Genomic DNA, 15,113 nt, shown 5'->3' with positions numbered 1-15,113 from the left:
TATGAAACACTGGATCATCTCCAGGTAGAATCTCGGCGATTTTTAATCCTTTTCTGCCCATTTGTACTTCCTAATTTCTGTGCAATCAACATGTGTTCATCGTGTTCAAAGAAGTGATAGAAGTTTGTGAGTGCCCATGGCAGCCCTCTTCCCCAGCGGGAGCCCTGGAGGGAGGGGCTGGGGCCGTCACCCCTGTGACCCCTCCCCAAGGTCTCCTGCCCCGCCCTTCCAGCTCTGCCCTCCCTGATTTGCCAGGTGGGTGAGGGGTGTAGAGATTTGGGGCTGTTCATGGTGGGCGGGGTCCACAGTAAAGAAGTAACTTAAATTTGAGTCAGGGCTGGGCCTGCGACAGAACCCTTACCCTTCCTATGGCTGCGCCTATGGTTTTCTCAGAGCAGTAAGGAGTACACAGTCTAGAAGGAATGGTCCACTTAATAACGGGGTGCAGACAGGAAACGGAACCTCATCAAAGGGTGACTCAGAGATGAGGATCAGGGCTGCAATGAGAAAAGTGGGGGGGGGGGGGGTGTGCTGGCTCCTGGGGTCCAAGGGAGGCTCCAGGACCGGTACTGCCCCTGGAGGCCCAACCCCAACCTCTGGAGGGAGTCCCCTGGCCACTCTGCCCTGTGACCGTGCAAGCCAGCTAAATTCGGGCTGTGCCCAGCCCTCACTCTTCCCATCCCACTCATTTGAGTGCAGTACCTGCGCTGGGGGCACCATGGCCCCCCTGGAGGCTGCCTAGAGGAAGGCTGGTCTCCCCAGAGCCTTCCCCCTCCTCCTCTCCTCCAGCGTGAGCTGTGTGGAAGAACTCTCTGCGGGCCAGCACTGGCCCAGAAATAGCCCTTTCCTAGCTTCCTATAATCCACTACGGTGCGTGAACTCCACTTAGGGTTTTGTTTTGTTTTTGTTTTTGTTTTTGGTATTCCCTGACTTGAGTGCACTGGTGGCAAAGGAGTTTAGACCCCAGTTTCCCAGGAGGTCAGGGAACCCCAGGGACTTTGGGACATAAACAGCCCCGTCCCCGCCTCGTCCGGTCTCCCCCTCTTGCTCTCTCTTCCCAACTATCGCAGTTAAGCCGTGAGTTTCTACTGCTGTTGTTTTCATTAAGTGTCTGTAATGAAAGCCCTGCACGTTGAAGGTGAGATTTCTCCAAGAAAAAATAAAACACACCAAGCCTCTTTTTTAGCCTAGGGGCAGGAGGGTTGATAAAGATACTGAATCTACCAGTTTGACAGATGGACAAAGTGAGACTCCAAAGAAGGGATTTTCCTGAGTCAGTGACCAAGCCAGGAGTCTCCTTCCTGAGCCGGATCCTGATGGAACAATCTTTCATTGGAGGGACTGGGTCAGCCCCACCTGGAGGGCACCTGGCAGAAACACCAAAAATGCTGCTGTAATTGATTCCTTGGGGGAGGGGGGCAGAGCAAGTGGCCGTGTTGGGGCTGGGCGGGCTGGTTGGACAGCAGGGAGGACTCCGCAGCCGCCTCTAAGAGCTGCTGGGCTTCCAGAAGTGTGGAAAGGGGTTCAAGGGTAGTCCTGCCCCACCCCCTCCTTTTACTCACGCGTTTCTGGCACGCCTGCACCTCCCTTCCTCCTGCTACCCACTGGGACCCTCTGCTCTCCCTGGAAATTCTTTGGTTGATCTGGGATAAGCTGTCCCTAGTTACCTTGGGAATACTTCCTGGGGTCACTTTCCTACCCCTGAGTCACAGTCCTCAGGAGCTTGATGGTCCCCAGGGCCCCACAGCCCTGAGGTTAAGGGGGGGAGAGCTGGGCAAGGAGAGGGGTTCTGCCCTTCGGAAAGCGGTAGGGCTCATAGAGCCTGAGGACGCTAGGTGCGGCCTGCCGGCTGCCTCATGCACCACCTGCTGGAAACAGGAGGGGGTGCCCAGCTGTCAGGGAAAACAGCAGACTGGTTCCCCTTCTCTCTGGCCTCAGGTGTCCAGAGAATTTCCACCACCACATACCCCAAGCCACAAAACCATCCCTTCTCCCTCATTCCTGCATCCAGCCACTCAACTGCATCCCACCTCCTGAGCATTTCTCCAGAATGGACCATTGAAAACGCGGATCAGACCATGTGACCCCTTGGCTTCAAACCCTCCCATGGCTCCTTCTCCAGCCTCAGGACGAAAGCGAATTCCTTCACTTGTCTCCCCAGGTGCCACCAGAGCCCTCGGTTCCCCCCCCCCCCCCCCGGTGGTTCTCACAGTGCTCTGCTCTCATCTTGCACATGCTCTGTCCTGTCCCTGCCCACATGGTCCCCCTGCTGTATCTCATCCTCTGCTTTCACCCCATTTCTGTTCATCCTTAAGACTTGGCTCAATGGGGGGGGGGGCGCCTGGGTGGCTTAGTCGGTTAAGCATCCCACTTGGCTCAGGCCATGATCTCACGGTTCGTGAGTTCAATCCCCATATTGGTCTCTGTGTTGAGAGCTCAGAGCCTGGAGGCTACTTCGGATTCTGTCCCTTCCCCACTCATGCTCTGCTTCTGTCTCTTTCTCTCTTTCTCAAAAATAAATAAACTTAAAAAAAAAAGACGTGGCTCAATGGTCATCCTCTCTGGGAGGCTCCCGGACTCCTCAGCCAGGCTCAGTTGGGGGTCCCTTCAGGCTGGCCCATATTTCCTGGTCATGAGTCTGTCACCCCAACATAGAAGTTGTATTTTATTCACCCTCATATTCTCCGCCTCCACCCTGGCCCCAGGCTCAAGCACAGAACCCAGGGTACAAAGTATTCTCCATAAATGTTTCCCTAGACTTGAGGAAAGCAGATTTCAAAACATGTAAAGATAAGACATTCTATATCAGCCAGAGAGTCTGCAAGTGAATGTGATTTACGAATAGATGGGAGAGTCCCCAAGCTGAAATTCTGTGCATGCATGGAGGTGAGTAAAGCGGGCAAGGAAGGGGTGGGGTGACTGGGAAGGGGAGGGGTCTCTTGGGTGAGTGGCACGTCCCTGGGAACATCTTCGTGAGCCTTGCCGAGCATTAAGGATGGTGTGCAGCCTGAAGAGAGGCCACAGGGAGCATGTGGGGTTTTCAGCAAAGCATCTAGTGTCCCTGTGGTAATGACTGCAGGCCAGGTGCAGCTTTCAGCATGGGCGCCTGGGCACGGCCACACCCCAGAGGCAGCAGGTATTTCAGGACAGGCAGCTTGGTCAGAAGTAGTTGGAGTCAGGACGGCAGGGGCCCGGGCACATGGAGATGGCTGCACTCTGGTCTGCTGTTACAGGGTGAACTTCTAAAGGAAGCAACCCCGTACTGAATAGACTCTCCAGAATGACTTGCTTAGGAAGGATTCAGGTCAGCTGAAGACTTCAGTCCTTGCAGCCCAGGCCCCCCGGGCAGGCCATGCACTCTCTGCATGGCCAGGTGAGTCCCCTTGAAACAAGAGGGTCACCGTGTTCTCAAGACCCGTCGGTCTCTTTGTCGATTAGGAGGACAGCATCTTCTGACTCAGGCCAGACCTCCTCAAGGGTACCCAGCATCCTCTTCCTCATTACTCACAGCCTCCTTGGCTACCTGTTCTCTCCAAGGCCAGGGGCAAGGGCTTATCTCAAGGTCAGGGCCCAGGCCACATCTGGCACTGACATCTGCTCCCTCCTCAACCCATGGCACTTGGGGAGAAGACTGAGTCTGGTTTGCAGAACCTCGGGGCAATCTGGGGTCTCGTGTTGTCCAGGAGTATCATAGAGGCAGGTCATGCCCCTTCTAGAGCCTGACTTAGAAATGAAACAGACACGTGTTGGAAATGAGCTGCTGGCCCTATCGTAACATCCTCTGTAGTCCAGTCTCTTCCAGTCACCACATTAAGTGCAAAGGAAGGTTATTAATGTTCCCTCTTTGAGGGAACATTTGGAGGTGCCATGTGTCCATTTCTTCATCCTGGGTGCTCGTGACAACACCATCGGCCAGACTCTCAGGAGCTCTGTCTGACCCCCAAGTCTCCTTTTTGGCATGTCCTGCCCAGATGCCCAGGAGCGCCATGGCAAAAGCTTTAAGTAGAGTTTACACTGCAGCTAGAAAAAACTGGCTCCACCCCTTGTCCCCTTGAGAAGGCTCTGGAAGGACACGAGATGTAGTAGCAGAGGCTCCTTATGAGTGCAGGCCTGGAAGAGGGGGTTAGGCCTGAAAGACGAGCCCACCCAACCACAATCAGGAGACTGAACTGCATGGTGTCAGGAGGGTCAATAAACAACATTCTCCTCTGTGGGAGAGTTTCAGGTGGTCTGTCGGGTCAGAACCTGTCCCTCTTGCTCAACGCTGACTACACAAAACCAGGAGGATAGGTGCATGATCCTGTTGATGAATGAGCAGTCAAAAGAATCTCGATTCACTGGAACGGTGGGTTCTAGCTTGCAGCATGAAATGGAAGCAGGAGAAATGTGGCGGCCAATTCACAAACAGATTTCCTAGCTTCATAACTGTTTGTGGAAACAAAAAGACCATAATGGGTCAGCTGGCCACAAGTTAGCATATGTCAGTAATGAGGCCTGATATCTAAGATGGCTTTGTAATGCTAGACAGCCTGAGAGGTCAAAGGTCGTGCTGCAGAAGCCCAGGGGCATTGTCCTGTGCTGCTCAGCCCCACTCTGGAGCTTTAGACAGCCAAGACCAGATGAGGTAGGGCCAGAGCAGCAAGCTGTGAGAAGCCACCTGTGTCCAGGACAGGACCACCTGAGGGTCAGGAGGAGGGCCAGGAAGGGCAGGGGAAAGCCTCCATTGGATTCTGGTGTTTCCCACTGAAAGCAGCTGGGGACTTGCCCAGCCTGTCTCCTGCCACCACTTCTCACCTGCATTCTCTGAACCTCTACGGACCTGGCCACCAAGCCTCTGTCACAGCCACTGAAGGAGTCTAGACCAGCCCTCCCAGGGCTCTGTTCCAAACAGAGGGGCTCTGGTTCCCTGTCTCATGCAGCTGGTGCATTCCCAGTCCGAGGATGGGGCAAAATGTGTCCAGGGTCCCCCTAGGCCATGGGAGAGGACGTAGGAACACCTTGACACCCAGAGGTCACAGGCACACCTGCATCCCCACAGCCAGCCCCTCAGAAGTATTCTCCCAGGAGGCAGGGTGTTGTATGAAGGAAGCAAATGGACAGTTGCTTTTCTGGGTCTCTTTGAAAGGAAAGGTCTTTGCTCCCTGGGTGACCTACGATAAGAACACTGCCCTCAGCCCCATTTCGTTAGAGAAGGCCAAATCCAAAATGAGAGGCTTGTAGTGACAAGTGTCATGCAATGCCTTTATCCGATGCACAAGTACTGTTAACTAAATCACAGGTACACAAAACGTTAAATATACACACTCCCCAGAGGGCGGTGTGTGTGTGTGTGTGTGTGTGTGTGTGTGTGTGTGAATTATACACCAGTCTGTGTCCCTAAGATGTAAGGAGGCATCATCAAACTGTGGGAGGGGCTTCTGAACCACAAACCCTTCCTTACCCAAAGAAAAGCCAGCTTAAAACAATTTTTTTTTTCTAACGTTTATTTATTTTTGAGACAGAGAGACAGCACAAACAGGGGAGGGTCAGAGGGAGGGAGACACAGAATCCGAAACAGGCTCCAGGCTCTGAGCTGTCAGCACAGAGCCCGACTCGGGGCTCGAACTCATGGACCATGAGATCGTGACCTGAGCCGAAGTTGGCCGCTTAACCGACTGAGCCACCCAGGTGCCCCAAGAAGAGCCAGCCTTTGAGGAACACGGACAACGGCAAAACTCTTCATTCCCACGGGAGACTTTCTTTTCCCGTTAAGATGCAAGTCCCCAAAACTTCAGTTTGGAAAACAGGTTTCTGGGGGGCTGTAAGGGAGCTGTCATCTGAGCACAAAACTTGCTGCTCAAGCAAGAAGAACAGGGAGAGAGCAGACATAAAGGCCTTGCACACAGCTAGCAGTTGAGGGGAGCCTTGATTCGGCTGCCCACCGAAATCACCTGTTGCACCCCCCTAAATGTGACTCTCCAGGGCCAGGTTCCAGGTATATGCAGGTTTCGTGAGCTCCCCACGGGTTCTGATGGGCCAGGTGGACTGAGAGCCACTGCCATGGGCAGACCTAGCCCCGCTCCAGGAGAGCAGCCCTTATCCTGAAGGGCAGGGGCACCCCCACCTCACGCACTCCTGAAGTTTCCTGCGGGGGCATGGAGTAGGGTGTCAGGATTCCACTCCTGCCTGTGGCCATCTCCAACCCCACCTTTCCCATGCACCATAGGCAGGTCCCTCTGTGCCAGGCTTGGGGGACCAGATCAGTACAGGTCTGGGAGCGATACGTGGGAAGGAGGTGTAGGGAGAGAGCTGGGTCCCTCAGCTATTCTCGGGGTATGAGGGGCAGAAGGAGTGGGTCACGGGGAGGAGCCTGGGCCCCAGAAAGTCCCCAGAAGCTTTGGGGAAGCTTTCAGTTAGTTGCGAGTAGCTGGGATTTGGGGACACACACCTGTCCCCAGAACGTTTGGAGATGTAGAGAGCTCCCCGACAAGGTCCGGGCAGCCTCCGGGGTTGCCTGGGTCCCCAGCGGGGCCACAAGAGAGCTCTTGGGGATGGGCTAACGTGCCAGCAGGAAAACAGACAAGTGACCAGAGCAGTGAGGTCCCCGCCTTGCTTCAGTTGGTTCTTCCAACGTAGAGGACGGTGAGGGAAGGGCTTCAAAATCAACACAATAAGGGGTGCCTGGGTGGCTCGGTCAGTTGGGCACCCAACTTCAGCTCAGGTCCTATCTCACTGTTCCGTGAGTTGGAGCCCCCTCCGGGCTCTGTGCCGTCAGTCTCTCTGAGACTGAGAACAAAGCCAAGGCTCTGCTTTGGATCCTCCGCCTCCTCCTCTCTCTGCCCCTCCTGTGAGCACTTGCTCGCTCCTTCTCTCCCTCTCTCAAAGATAAACAAACGTGTGAAAATAATGATGACATAATCGGACGATTGGAGCAGTGCCTTTACCTGGGGTCGCCGTTGCCGTGCTGGCTGTCAGCCGGGGCCGCCCTCTGCTTCTCGAAGCTGCTCTCAGCTCCCTGTATGTGGGCCCCTCCGCCCCTCAACCAGCAACGGTGCGTCCGATCCTTCTCACACTTGAAATCCCTCTGACTTCCCTGTTGTTTTTCTCTTGCCTCTTCCACCTTATCTCCCTGCTCTCTGGCCGACTCGTCTGCTTCCTAGACTGTGATTAGGGACCCAGTGGGGCCGCCTGGATGTTCCTGGATTGCCTCCTTGAGAGCCAGCTGATTGGTAACCCTAATTACATCTGCAAAGCCCCATCACATCACAGAACAGTATTTGAATAACCAAGGGACAAGAATCTTCAGGGGACATCATTGGAATTTTGCCTCCGATGGGTTTTTTTTATTGTAAAGCTTCTCACTGTCTTTAATTTGCTGATGTGAACTCTGACTCCCCCAGACCGAGGTGTTTTGTTTTGTTTTCTTTCTTTTTTTCCTATGTCAGGTGTATCTGTTAGGATTAGATTCTGTTGAATATTCAGAAAATCTAAAATAACAGTAGGCATTCTCGCATGGAATAAGACTGGAGGTTGGCCATTCAGGGCTAACCCGGCGGTTCCAAGAAGCAACAATAACACAGGCTCCTTCTCTGTTTTGTTTACTTCTACCCTTGGGATTGCTTCATGGTACAGATGGCGGCTGGAGGTCCAGCCATCACATTCACATTCCAGGCTGGGGGATGGCCTGGATGGGTTGATATCCCTTCTGGATGAGGCACCACCTTCCTCTAAGCAGCCTTCCTAGAAGTCACTTCCAGACCTTGAATGTACATTCCATCACCCAGAGCTTGATCATAAGGCCACACGTAGCTACAGGGAGATTGGGAAACATGCTCTTTGGGCTGGGCAATCTGCTGGAATAAAGCCAGGGTTCTGTGGCTTAGGGAGAAGGGAAGTGGGACACTGGGTGGATCCAGCCTTCACTGCCCCCTGAGTATTTCAAGGACATTTGACTACAGATGGTTTTTTTTTTTTCACTGAGCACGCAGTTCAGAAAGTGTGGCTCTTTTCCTTTAACCTGTGGAGAAACGTATTACATCTACCTGCCCCATACATGTACACGTTCTACGGTGGGGAACCCAAAAGTCCCAAAGTGGGGAAAGTATTCTTTCTTTTAAAATTGAGCTTATCTATTTATTTAGAGAGAGAGTGTGTGAGAGAGAGCGCGCTCGCACAAGCAGGGGAAGTGCAGAGAGAGAGAGAATCCCAAGAAGGCTCTACGCTGCGAGTACACAGCCCGACGTGGGGCTTGATGTCCCAAGCTGAGAGATCATGACTTGAGCCGAGATCGAGAGTCGGACACTTAACCGACTGAGCCACCCAGATGCCCCAGGAGTGAAAGTATTCTCAGACCAAGGTACATGGTACTGAAGAAAATATAAACAGAGAGTCGGAGGATGAAACCCGAGAGACTGAGAACATCAAGGCGTTGGTGGAAGGCGTTGGGACATCCCAGCGGGGTGTCCCATGGGATAAATTACTGCCATCTGAGGAAACAGACTCCCCTCGATGGCCAGGCCAGGAGAACACCTGGGTGAAGAAGGCGCTGGGCCCGGATGCAGGTTGGTCCCTTTAGAAGTGTGATACATGGGGATCGTGGGTGTCAGCAGGATGGGATTCCCCAGGAGGGAATAAGCTGGAACCAAGGACCTAGGCTAAACCAGGGACCGGGCAGGAAGCGTGGGGTCCAGGTACACACTTAATCCAAGGTCAGTGTGAAGCAACAAGGTGGCCCGTGGCCCACCGGCTTTGGCACCAAGGGGAGGCAGCAGGCTGAGCAAAGCAGGGCTTAGGTGAGTGCAGATACCAAGGCACCCGACAGGGGGCTGCAAGTGTCAGCAGGCAGCGGGAGGTCAAGGGCAGGAAGGCAGAGCAGGGCAGCAGGAAGAAGGAGGCCCCAACTCTAGTTTGTTGAGAGCCCCCGGAAGGAGCAGGATCCGGGCATGCACGCTGGAGGCAGACGCTCCAGGGTCGGCTCAAGGACTCCACACTTCTCCACACCGAAGCTCTGATAGGGAGGCTCAAGCAGCTCTTCCTGGGGAGACGTCAGGCAGCTGGGAGCACCCTGGAAACTTTCGGGGAGAGACGGTTTCTGCTTCAGGTCGGTGGGTGGGCACAGCTGGCATCCCCTCTGGCGGAAAATCCTTGGGATTCAGCAGCACGGCCGCATCGTGGAGCAGCCCCGGGCCTCTGCACCTCCGTGTCAGCTGAAGGCCGTGGACAGCCTTCCCAGAGCAGCACCGCCATGAACAGCGGCCCACAGATGGCCCCACTGGATCACAACGCTCCCCACTTAAAACACCTCAGGGCTACTTGTGCCCCCTAATAAAGTTCTGCCCCCCCCCCCCCCAGTGTTTGTTAAATGCTATGACAGAGACAGTGTTCCATGTTCACCCAGCCCCAGTTCAGCCTCCTCTCCCCGAGGCGGAGGAAGACTGCCTTTCCCAGCCTCCCTTGTGGTGGGGTTGGGGCCATGCGATGGATCCCCATGGACAGGCCGGAAGCAGAGGTGAGGTGAGTTAGCCCCTGGCCAAAGCACAGCAGAGCACGTGTGAGGTCCCACAACTCTCTGCTCCCCTTGCATGGGGATGCTGAAGCCGCACAGCGGGATGGCGAGGTTACAAGATGGTGGGACGTCCTTCAGCCTGGATCCCTGGGCCGCTTGGCAGAGACATGGAGACGAGGCACTGAGATCTGTAGTTAATCTCTTCCTGAAACATAACCTAGACTATCCTAGCTAAATACAGCCACCAGATGGACCAGGGGTTCTCCCGAGTCTTCACATGCAACCCTCTCACAACCAACTGTTATCTCCAGCGCCACACCCTTCTATCCCCAGACACAGCCACCCTGAAGATGTCTCGGCCCCAACATGCCCTTCTGTCATGCCTGTATCTCTCTGCCACGGGACATGCCATGTCATGGCCCAAGTGCCCTCTTGTGGTTCTCTGTGGTTAAGCCTCCTGTGGTTCCCTGTGTTAAGCATTTTTAGGCAAGGGGTTTCAGGTTTCACCTCTATGCACAGAAGGAACACAGAGCCTCTATTTGGGGGGTCCAAAGACTCCCTCAGCACCTTCTCCAGAGCACTTTCCATAATGCCTTCCTCTTCCCATCCAACAAGCTGGGGTCAGAGCCATCTCCCCACCACAGGTCATGATCTCCTCCCCTATCCTGAGACCTCTGCTTGTTTCTATGGTAACAACTTTCCAGACCCGACCCAATGGGAGACTGGGTGACAAGCCAGTGTGTGGGCTCCCTGTCCTGTCCAAGCTGCAGGAGTACAGAGTGCCCACAGGTGTCAGTTAGAAGCAGCCTGTCCCAAGCTGAGTAAATGGGTGTATTGAAAAGGAATGAAGGGGCCCCGGGGTGGCTCAATCGGCTGAGCATCTGACTTCAGCTCAGGTCATGATCTCGCAGTTCATGAATTCGAGCCCCACATTGGGCTCATTGTTGTCAGCTCAGAGCCTGCTTGGGATCCTCGGTCCCCCTCTCTCTGCCCCTCCCCTACTTGCACTCTTCTAGAAATAAGTATGTTTTTTAAAAAAGGAACAAAATATTTAAAACGTGTGTGTGTGTGTGTGTAAAGCTGAAACAAAGAGCTATAATTTGGAATCCTTATAAGAAACCTTGGATAAAGGTGTGCTTCCAAAAACTCCAACCAAAGATTCTGAATGTGACTTGAAGTTGTCCCTGGGGAAAGTGCATCCTTCCAAAACAATTAGTCCAACAGAGAACAGGATATGCCACAGAATGAGGCAAACTGACATTGGAACCAAAAAATAATTTCAGGCGCATTTTTCCAAGAGTTCAAAAGACCATTCAGTCCACAAACCTTCACTGAGCACCTATTAGACGTCCACCACCATGCTGGGAGCACGGCTGAACGGAGGAATATTTCTGCAACTCCGTTTGCTTAAAAATAAAAAAGGAGCAAACCTAAATTAGTAGGAGCTATTGTAGGGATCAGGGTACAAAGATGTGCTAGACAATGACAAGAAAATAGAATCCTTTTTCTTGTTGTTTCTCTGCAGACAAGGCTTCTAAAGAGACAAGCCATCTTATTTTCTTTTGAAGCAGACAAGCTGGACGTCCCGGATCAAATGTCAGCAAAATCCATGGGATGTACTAAGACCGACAAACGCTGAACCGGTGAAGTCACTCCGGAGTTATGAAGACATGAAAAGCAAAATACCATCCTGGAAATGTCAGCCCAAACACGTCTCCTATGGTTTTACTCGGCCGCTAGACCAGGAGAGTCCCAGGTCCCCTTGCCTTGCTTGTAACCCTGGAGTCCCATCGCCAGGGGCTCCCAGCTTCATATTTACTTGCACTGGGACATCACAGAACCCCTTTTAATCCGTTTCTTCGCTTGGAAACTTGGTGTATTCATAGCCCCTCCCCCCTAAAGAGGAGGTGATGTGATGAATATTCAGCACTTGAAGTCGTTCCTGCCACGTGGCAAATGTTCAACAAATGTTGATCATTATCATCGGAACCTGGGGCTCATTAATACATCGAAAGTCATCGTGGCATGGCTCCGTGAAAGGGGAACCGTCGGAGGGAAATCATTTAGACTTCTCCAAACTCCTCCAAGGGGACTATGCCACAAGTCAGCCACTCTGGGAGATGACATTCCAGCATTTGGGGAACTCTTCTCCAGCCTGGCTTTCAACAGGGCCCTAAGCACATTCTCTTGAATACCTGCTGTGGTGGCACATTTGCACCCTAGATGCTAATTTTTGGAAAAAGATAAAAGTCGTTTTCAGCCAAGGCTGGTGAAGTGAATAGGCGACCGAGGTGACTCATGCCATCTATTCAAAAGTGGATTATGATGATGACGTAAGGAAACCAGTTCTCTTTAGCGGCTCCAGAGAGCACTGGGATTTCTAGGGACCCCTCCTGGGCACTCAGATGACTGGTGCAGCACTGCCACCTGGTGAAGCCTAGGGGAACTACAGGGAGGTTATTAAAAGGCCAATAAATCCTTAAAAGCACAAAACCGGAAGGCAGAGCTCCTAGACAGCAGCGTACTGGAGTCCAGCAACACTGCAGAGATCTCCTGCCCGCCCCCCCTTCACCAAGTGTTCCCCTGAAGTTAAATTAATGCGATCTACTCAGCTAACTCTTAGCCTTTGCCAGGCAATTAGTATTTCCTTCCTTCCTTTTTATTTCTTTTTAAACCCAGAGACATGAATCACAGGCACACACACACACACACACACACACACACACTCACATATATTTAGACATTTTATATATACTGGATGCATAAATCTTAACTGTACCATTTTGACAAACAGATACGCACCGTGTAATCCATACCTCCATTGAGATAAGGAACATTTTCACCACCCTAGGAAATTCCCTTGTGCCTCTCCTCTAAGAGGTAGTGACTCTTCTATTGTCTGTCACTAGGGACCAGTTTTATCTTTTCTAGAGTTCCATGTACATAGAATCAGAGTTGGCACTCGTTCAGGAATTCGTTCTTTTTATTGTAGAGTAATATAGTCCATTGTGTGAATGTTGCATAATTTGTCTTTCCATTATACTGCTGATGGGCATCTGGGCTGTTTCCACTGTTGGCTACAAGAACCGCCCTACATACGAGGAACATTCTGTGGAAGTCTTTTTTGGAACAAATGTTTTCACATCTTGGGCAAGTACTCAAGAGTCAGCTTTCTGGGTCAGTGGGTAGGCATATATTTATCTTTATAAGACACTGCCCAACCATTTTCCAAAGTGGTGGTAGAATTGTTACCTTCCCACCTGCAGTATTTCCTTTTATTTCTAAAGTTCGAAGGAGTCCAATTCTATGTGAGCTGCAAAACAAGGCAGCTCACATAGAATGAGCCTTCATATAAACTATTGCGTCAGCATTAGGTGAAGCAGATGTTCTATAAAACTCACCACACTTTGAAATGGAAACACTTGATTAAAGCATAATATGTCTACTCATAAGAATGTAACAGCTACCTCCAGATGTCAAAACCATAAAATAAAAAAAAAATCACTTCTCACAAAAAGGAACCAAGGATCCTTGGAGAATGGCTGATTCCAGATTTGGTGCAAGGAGAGAATAAAATGAGGGGCACCTGAGTGGCTCACTCAGTTAAGTGTCTGGTTTTGGCTCAGGTCATGATCTCACAGTCTGTGAGTTTGAGCCCCACGTCGGGGTCTATGCTGACAGCTCGGAGTCTGGAGCCTACTTCAGATCCTGTGTCTCCCTCTCTCTCTGCCCCTCCCCTGCTCATGCTCTGTCTGTCTCTCTCTCAAAAATAAATAAACATTTTTTAAAAAAGAAAGAATAAAATGAGCCTGGAACCTCCTGCCAAGTCAGAAAACAAGGGCATACTCAAAGGAAAGGATAGAGGGGCCAGCCTGAAGGGCTCCCACTTATCTACATTTTGTCATAACAAAATGATGAGAGATAAAATTCTCAGTACAAATATCTTACAAAGGACTTGTGTCAAGAACATACCAAGAACTCCCACAAATGAATCAAAGAAATAGAATTATTTGAGGGGTGCGTGGGTGGCTCAGTCAGTTAAGCATCTGACTCTTGGTTTCTGCTCAGGTCACTATCTCACAGTCTGTGATTTCGAGCCCCATGTCAGGCTCTGCACTGGCAGCGTGGAGCCTGCCTGGGATTCTCTCTCTCTGTTCTTCTCTTTCAATCTCTCTCGCTCTCTCTCTCTCTCTCTTAAATAAATAAATAAATAAACAAACAAACAAAAATAAATTTAGGAAAAAAAAGAATTATTTTAAATGGACAGAAGATTTGAATAGTCACCTTCTAAAAAGTAGATACCCAACGTGGCAGTGAGAAAGAATGAAATATGGCCCTTTGTAGCAACGTGGATGGAACTGGAGAGTGTGATGCTAAGTGAAATAAGCCATACAGAGAAAGACAGATACCATATGTTTTCACTCTTATCTGGATCCTGAGAAACTTAACAGAAGTCTATGGGGGAGGGGAAGAAAAAAAAACCAAGAGGTTAGAGAGGGAGAGAGCCAAAGCATAAGAGACTCTTTTTTTTTTTAATATATGAAATTTATTGTCAAATTGGTTTCCATAAGAGACTCTTAAAAACTGAGAACAAACTGAGGGTTGATGAGGGTGGGAGGGAGGGGAGGGTGGGTGATGGGTATTGAGGAGGGCACCTTTTGGGATGAGCACTGGGTGTTGTATGGAAACCAATTTGACAAGAAATTTCATACTAAAAATTTAAAAAATTAAAAAAAAATAAAAAGTAGATATCCAAATGTACAATTAGCATTTGAAAAAGTGATCAATATCATTAGTTCTCAGAACAATGAAAATGAAAACCACCATGAGAGACTACTACCCGTGAACCAGGCAATTAAACTTTAAAAGACTAAAATTATAAAGTGTTGAAAAACTGGAACTCTCATACTTTGCTGATAGAGGTGTTGTAAATTGCTAAAGTCATTTGGGCGCCATTTGACATTATCTTCTGAAGTTAAACATATGCCTTCTCCATGACCCAGGAATTTACTCCCAAGTATCTATTTCCAAGAGAAAGACATATGCTTACCATGAATGTCCATAACAGTTGTATTCATAACGGTCCCTAACTGGAAACAAGTCAAATATCCATCAACAGTAGGATAGATAAACAAACTGCCGTATATTCATACAACAGAATTTATACCATTAGTGAAAGACAACAAATTGCTGATACATGCAAGATGGTTGGATTACACAAAATGTGGAGTGAGGAAGCCAGATTATATGATTTTTTTAAAACGATGATCAAAAATAGGTAAAACTAGTCAAGGATAGTAGAAACCGAAGCAGCAATTACCTCTGGGGACAGGGAGGTGAGACGCTGGGAAGACCAGGTGGGATGGGGTGGATTGACTGGAAAGAGGAGGCAAGAAGGAGCCTTCTGGAATAATGGAAATGTTCTGTATGTTGACCTAAAGCTGGCCGGTGGTTACATGGATCTGTGCATTTGCCATCCGCGGATCCTCACCAGAGTAACCTCTAGAAGATGTCATTCAGGAAGAAAGAAAATGCCTCCGGAAGGAAGGTCTTCTGGAACGCAAGAAGGAATAGAGATAAACATGGGGGCAGATCCTAACAAACACTGATTGTATAAGACAGTGATCAT

This window comes from Prionailurus viverrinus, chromosome A3 (assembly GCF_022837055.1).
Source record: "Prionailurus viverrinus isolate Anna chromosome A3, UM_Priviv_1.0, whole genome shotgun sequence".
NCBI classification, from domain to species: domain Eukaryota; kingdom Metazoa; phylum Chordata; class Mammalia; order Carnivora; family Felidae; genus Prionailurus; species Prionailurus viverrinus.
Note: the sequence above shows the minus strand (reverse complement) of the source record.